Below are 6,457 nucleotides of genomic sequence, written 5' to 3' on the forward strand. Positions count from 1 at the left end.
CCAAGGGACTCTCAACAGTCTTCTCCAACACCGCAGTTCAAAAGCATCAATTCTTCAGTGCTCAGCTTTCTTTATAGTCCAACTCTCACATCCATACATGACTACTGGAAAAACCATAGCCTTGACTAGACGAACCTTTGTTGGCAAAGTAATGTCTCTGCTTTTTAATATGCTATCTAGGTTGGTCATGACTTTGCTTCCAAGGAGTAAGCGTCTTTTAATTTCATGGCTGCAATCACCATCTGCAGTGATTTTGGAGCCCAGAAAAATAAAGTCAGCCACTGTTTCCCCACCTATTTGCCATGAAGTGATGGGACAAGATCCCATGATCTTAGTTTTCTGAATGTTGAGCTTTAAGCCACTTGTTCTCTCTCCTCTCTCACTTTCAACCAGAGACTCTTTAGTTCTTCACTTTCTGCCATAAGGGTGGTGTCATCTACATAGCTGAGGTTATGTTGTGGACTTAGCAAGTTAATGTTTTTGTTTTCTTTGGATAAATACCCAGAAGTAGAACTGCTGGATCATAGGTAGAATGTCTATACTGTTTTCCATAAAAGCAACACCAATTTACATTCCCGCCAACAGTGTACCAGGGTTCCCTTTTCTCCACATCCTCACCTGTACTTATTTTTTGATAATAGCCTTTCCAACCAGTGTGAGGGGATACTGTGGTTTTGATTTGCATTTTCCCGATGATTCGTGATGTTGAGTACCTTTTCATGTACCATTTTTATGTCTTCTTTGGGAAAATGTCTGTTCAGAGCCTTTGCCCATTTTTTTAATTGGAGTTTATTTTCTTGCTATTGAGTTGTAAGAGTTCCTTATAAATTTTGCATTATTAATTAACGCTTTGTCAGAAATATTTGCAGCTATTTTCTTCCATTCAGTTGTGTTTTCGTTGTATTGATGACTTCCTTTGCTATGAAGCTTTTTAGCTTGATGTAGTCCTACTTTTTTATTTTGTTGCCTTTACTTTTTATGTCAAATCCAAACATCAGTGCCAATACTGATGTCAAGGAGTTTACCACCTATTTTTTTTTTCCTAGGACTTTTATGGTTTTAAGTCTAAAATTTAAATCATTTTGAGTTATTTTTTGTTTCTGGTCCAGTTTTCCCAGTACCATTTATTAAGAGATGCCTTCATTTTAAATTAATTGACCACAGGTGTATGGGTTTATTTCTGGGTTCTCTATTGTGTTCCATTGATCTATATATGTTTTTATGCCAATACCATACTGTTCTGTTAGAGCTTTGTGATGTATTTGAAATTTAGGAAGCATGATGCCTCCAGCCTTGCTCTTTTGTCTTAAGATGGCTTTGGCTATTTGAGGTCTTTGATGGTCTTATACAAATTTTAGGATTGTTTGTTTTCTATGTTAAAATTTCCGTTGAAATTTTTATGAGAATTGCAGTACATCTGTAATTTGCTTTGGATAAGATGGACATTTTACCAGTAATCTTCTAATTCATGAGCACAAAGCAGCTTTCCATTTATTTGTGTCATCCTCAGTATCCTTCAGTGTCATGGTTTTCAGTATACAGGTCTTTTGCTTCCTTGGTTAAAATTTATTCCTAGATATTTTATTCTTTTTGATGCTTTCAGAAAGAATTTTTTTTTCCTTTTTCAAAGTTGTTATTCATGTATAAAAACAACACAGATTTCTATATATTGATCTTATATCCTGCAACTTTACTGAATTTATTAGTTTTAAGTCTTTGGTGGCACTTTTATGGTTTTCTGTATGTATGTCATCTGCAAAGGTATACTTATTTCTGAGTTGGATGCCTTTTCTTTTTCTTGCTTAATTAATTGCTCTGCTTAGGACTTCCAATACTATGTTGAATAAAAGTGGCAAGAGGGGACATTCTTGTCTTGTTCCTGATCTTACAGGGAAAGCTTTTAGCTTTTCAGCATTGAGCATGTTATGTTATCTGTGTACATGTCAAATGGCCTTTTTTTGCTGAGGTGAATCTTCTCTATACCTGCTTTGTTGAGAATTTTACCATAAATGAATGAATTTTGTCAACAGCTTTTTCTCCTATCAAGATTGTTGTATGATTTTTATCCCCCATTTTGTCAATAATAGTATATTACATTTATTGATTTGCAAATGTTGAACCATCCTTGGATCCCTTCAATAAATCCTACTTGATCATGGTTTCTGACCCTTTTAATGTATTCTTGAATTGTTTGCTGGTATTTTGTTGAGGGATTTTGTATCTATGTTCATGAAGGATATTGGCCTGTAATTTTTCTTCTTGCAGTGTCCTTTTCTGGTTTTGGTACCAGGGTGATGCTAACCTTGTAAAATTGGAAGTACTTACTCATGCAAAAAAATTGGAAAAGAGGAAGATTTGGTATTACTTAAATTTTGGTAGAATTCCCTAGTGAAGTCATTTGGTCCTAGAGTTTTTGTTGAGAGGTTTTGGATTGCTGATTTAATCTCCTTACTAGCAATTGATCTACTCATTCTATGTGTTTCTAGGAATTTATCCATTTCTTCTAGGCTAGTCAGGTTGTTGGCATACTATCATTCATAATCTCATGATCCTTTGTATTTTTGTGGTGTCACTTGTAACATCTCTAACATTTCTCATTTTGAGTCCTTTCTTTTTCTTAATGAGTCTAGATAAAGGTTTGTCAATTTTGTTTACTTTTCAGAGATCCAGCTCTTGATCTTCTCTGTTATCTTTTGAATCCATTTCCTTCCATCTACTAATTACAGTGTTCTTTAGTCATCTTTTTCTAGTTCCTTTCTAGGCACTTCTCACTATGAACCTCCTTCTAATAACTGTATTCCCTAAGTTTTGGTATTATTTGCATTTTTGTTTGCCTTAAAGTATCCTTTTTTTAATCCTTTATTTCTCTTGATTTCTTCTTTGATCCTTTGATTGTCCAGTCGCATGTTGTTTAATCTATATATTTGCAAATTTTCCAGGTTTATTCTGTAATTTTTAGTTTCATGCCATGTACTCAAAAAAAGAACCTTGATTTCATTCTTCTCAGATTTATGAAGACTTGATTTGTGGCCTAAAATCTGTCTTGGAGAATGTTCCTGTGCACTTGAGAACAATGTATATTTTGTTGCTTTTGGATGAAATATTCTATATACGTCTAAGTTCATCTGGTTTAACATGTCATTTAAAGACAGTGGTGGTTTTTTCTAATTGATTTCTCTCTCTGGGTGATGTATTTATTGATGAAAATGGGACATTGAAGTATCCTATTACTGTATTGCTATTTCTGTAAGTCTTAATGTTTGCTTTATATATTTAAGTGCTTCTATGTTGGGTTTATAAATGCTTACAAATATTGTATCCTTTTGTTGGATTAACCTCTTTATCATTATGTAACGTCCTTCTTTGTCATTTATTACAGCCTGTTTGTCTCATGTAAATATACCCAAAACAACTTTCATTTGCTTTCTATTTACAAGGAATCTTTTCAGTCCTTTCACTTTCACTTCCAGTCAGTGTGTGTCCTTATATCTAAGTGCATTACTTGTAGGCAGCATATAGCTTAGTCTTGGATTGGTTTTTATCTATTCAGCTACTCTGCATATTGGTAGGTATATACTCATTGGCCATTTGTGCATTGTTTTCAGGCTGTATTGCAGTTCTGTTACTTTCTCTTCCTGTGTGATTTGATGGTTTTCTTTTGCGGTGTGTTTAGATTTATTTATCTTTTGTATATCTAGTATAGGTTTTCCTGTGTGGTTACCATGAAGTTTACATATAACAAAAGTCTTTGTCATTGATAACAACTTAAGTTGGAACGCATTCTAAAACTACATTTTTACTTTCCCCCAGCTACATTTCAGGTTTTTGATATCACATTTTACTTTTTATATTGTATATCACTTTTTTTTTTTTACTACTTTAATCTGTATGCTAGCTTTATGAGTGACTTACCTACTTAGGAATTAAGCTTTATGTAATCTAATTAAGTTTTCTATGTCTTTTAGTGATTAAATTTATAAGAAATTTTTAATTTCCAAGTACTTGGGGTATATATTATTTTTAATTTATAATTCTGTTATAGTCAAAGAACATACTCTGATTTCAAACCTTGGGACTGTATTAAAAGCTAGCATTGGATATATCTTGGTGAATGTTCCATGTGCACATCCAAGACTTTGTTTCTGGTTCTACATTTAAAAGCTTAAAGTCGCCACTCCATCCCGACAGCAAGTAAGAAGTTGAAACAGATTGAAAAATCAATAACTCTTCCTAGATTCATAAGAGACTGGAGAATAGAGAGCAAACTTCTACCCCAATATTGGAGAGGTAAGCAAAGACTGAAAAAAAAACCAATACATTTGGGACAGTTACAAAAGGTATAACATATGTACACATGGTGATATCAATAGAAGAAACAGAGAAAGGAGAAGAGATATTTGAAACAATGACAGATTTTACCCCAAATTAATGGCAGAGATCAAACCACAGATCCAGGAGATTCAGAGATCACCAGTCTAATCTGAAGAAAGCTAGAGATTAAGAAAAAAATATCACCAACGTAGATTTCTGTACTCTGCAAAACTGTTCTTTCAAAAGTCAAGGATAAAGATTTTCTGAAACAAAAACTGATGGAATTCATTCACCATGCAAGAAACATTTAGAGAGAATGAATGTAATACAGGTCAAAAACTCAGATCTGTATAAAGGAAGAGCAGTGAAGAAGTAATAAGTGATGGTAAAATTAAAACTTTTTTCTTATTTTTAATTGATCTAACAGGATAACAGTTTCTTCCAAATACCAACAATGTATTTGATTATGTATGCTAATGTATATGCTTATATATAAATGAAGTGAATAACAGCAGTTGTACAAAGGACTTAGGATTACTTTGTTACTATAATGTACACTACCTGTGATGTGTTATTTCATAGTTGACTTGGATTAGCTATAAAAGTACATACAAATTCTATGGCATCCACTAAAAAAGGTGAGGGAAAAAAGTATAATATGCTAAGGAGAGAAACAGAATCTTAGAATATGCTATTAAAACTACAAAAGCCAGAAAAAGAGAACCAAGGGCAACAATTAGAAAACAGTAATGAATATGATAGGTATTAATATTACCACTGTATCAGTAATCACTTTGAATGTCATTTGAATGTACCAGTTTAAAAATAGATTGGTCTTCGTTTTAGATCCACTCTGACAAACAGTATGTTATCTACAAGAAACCCATTTTAAATATAAAGACATGTAGATTAAAAGTAAATGGATAGAAAAAAAATAGACCACACTAAGGCTAATCAAAAGAAAGAGCAGCTATATAATTTTCAAGAAGAGCAGACTTCAAAGAAAGAAACATTATCAGTAATAAGGGCATTAAATGATGATAAAGGGGTTAGTTTATTGTGTATGTGCCTAAAAACAGCATGAAACTATATGAGGCAAAAACTAATGGAAATAGATAAATTCACTGTCAAAGTTGGAGATTTCACCAACCTTGATCAGAAGTGGACAGATCCAACAGGCAGTTAAGGATATTGTTGAATTAAAAATCGATCAATCAACTGAATAAAATGGACATCTGTAGACTGTTTTATCCAACAACAGAATACAAAGTCTTCTCAAGCTCATAAATATTCACCAAGATAGACCATATCTGGGACAAAAAAACACCTTTAAAAGAACAGAAATTATGCAATATCTGCTCTCAGAACTAGAACTTAAACTAAAAATAAGTTACAAGATAACTGGAAAAGCCTAAAATACATGGAGATTAAGCAACACTTCTAAATAACACATGGGTCAAAGAAGAAATCAAGCGAAATTTTAACTAAACTGAGTATTTTGAACTAAATGAAAACAGAACTTAGCAAAATTGGTGGGATGCAGCAGAAGCAGTGCTTAGAAGGAAATTTATAACATTTAAGTGTATACATTAGAAAAAAAACAAAAATCTAGAATAACTTACACCTTAGGAAACCAGAAAGAAAAGAACAAGTTAAAACCAAAGTCAGCAGCAGAAGAGAGAGTGAGAACTAGAGCAGAAATTAATGATGTTGAAAACATATCAATAGAGAAAATGAATGAAACCAAACTCCAGTACTTGGAAAGAGCAATAAAATCAATAAATCTCTAGCCAGGCTAACTGAGGAAAAAAAGAGGACACAAATAACTAACACCAGAAATGAAAGAGGACATCACTACAGATCCCAAGGACGTTAAAAGGATAATAAAGGAATATTATGAACAACTATGACCACAACTGTGACCACCTAGAATAAACTGACCAATTCCTTTAAAAACACAATTGTCCAATGCTCAAATGAGAAGAAATAAATTATCTGAATAGGCCTATATCTACTAAAGAAAGTGAATTTATCATTAATAACGTTGCAAAATGGCAACAAGGCCAGATGGGTTCACTGGTGAATTCTACCAAACATTTAAGGAAGTAATTATACCAATTCTTTCTTAGAAGATAGGAGAGGAAAT

This window comes from Cervus elaphus, chromosome 19 (assembly GCF_910594005.1).
Source record: "Cervus elaphus chromosome 19, mCerEla1.1, whole genome shotgun sequence".
In the NCBI taxonomy this organism is placed as follows: domain Eukaryota; kingdom Metazoa; phylum Chordata; class Mammalia; order Artiodactyla; family Cervidae; genus Cervus; species Cervus elaphus.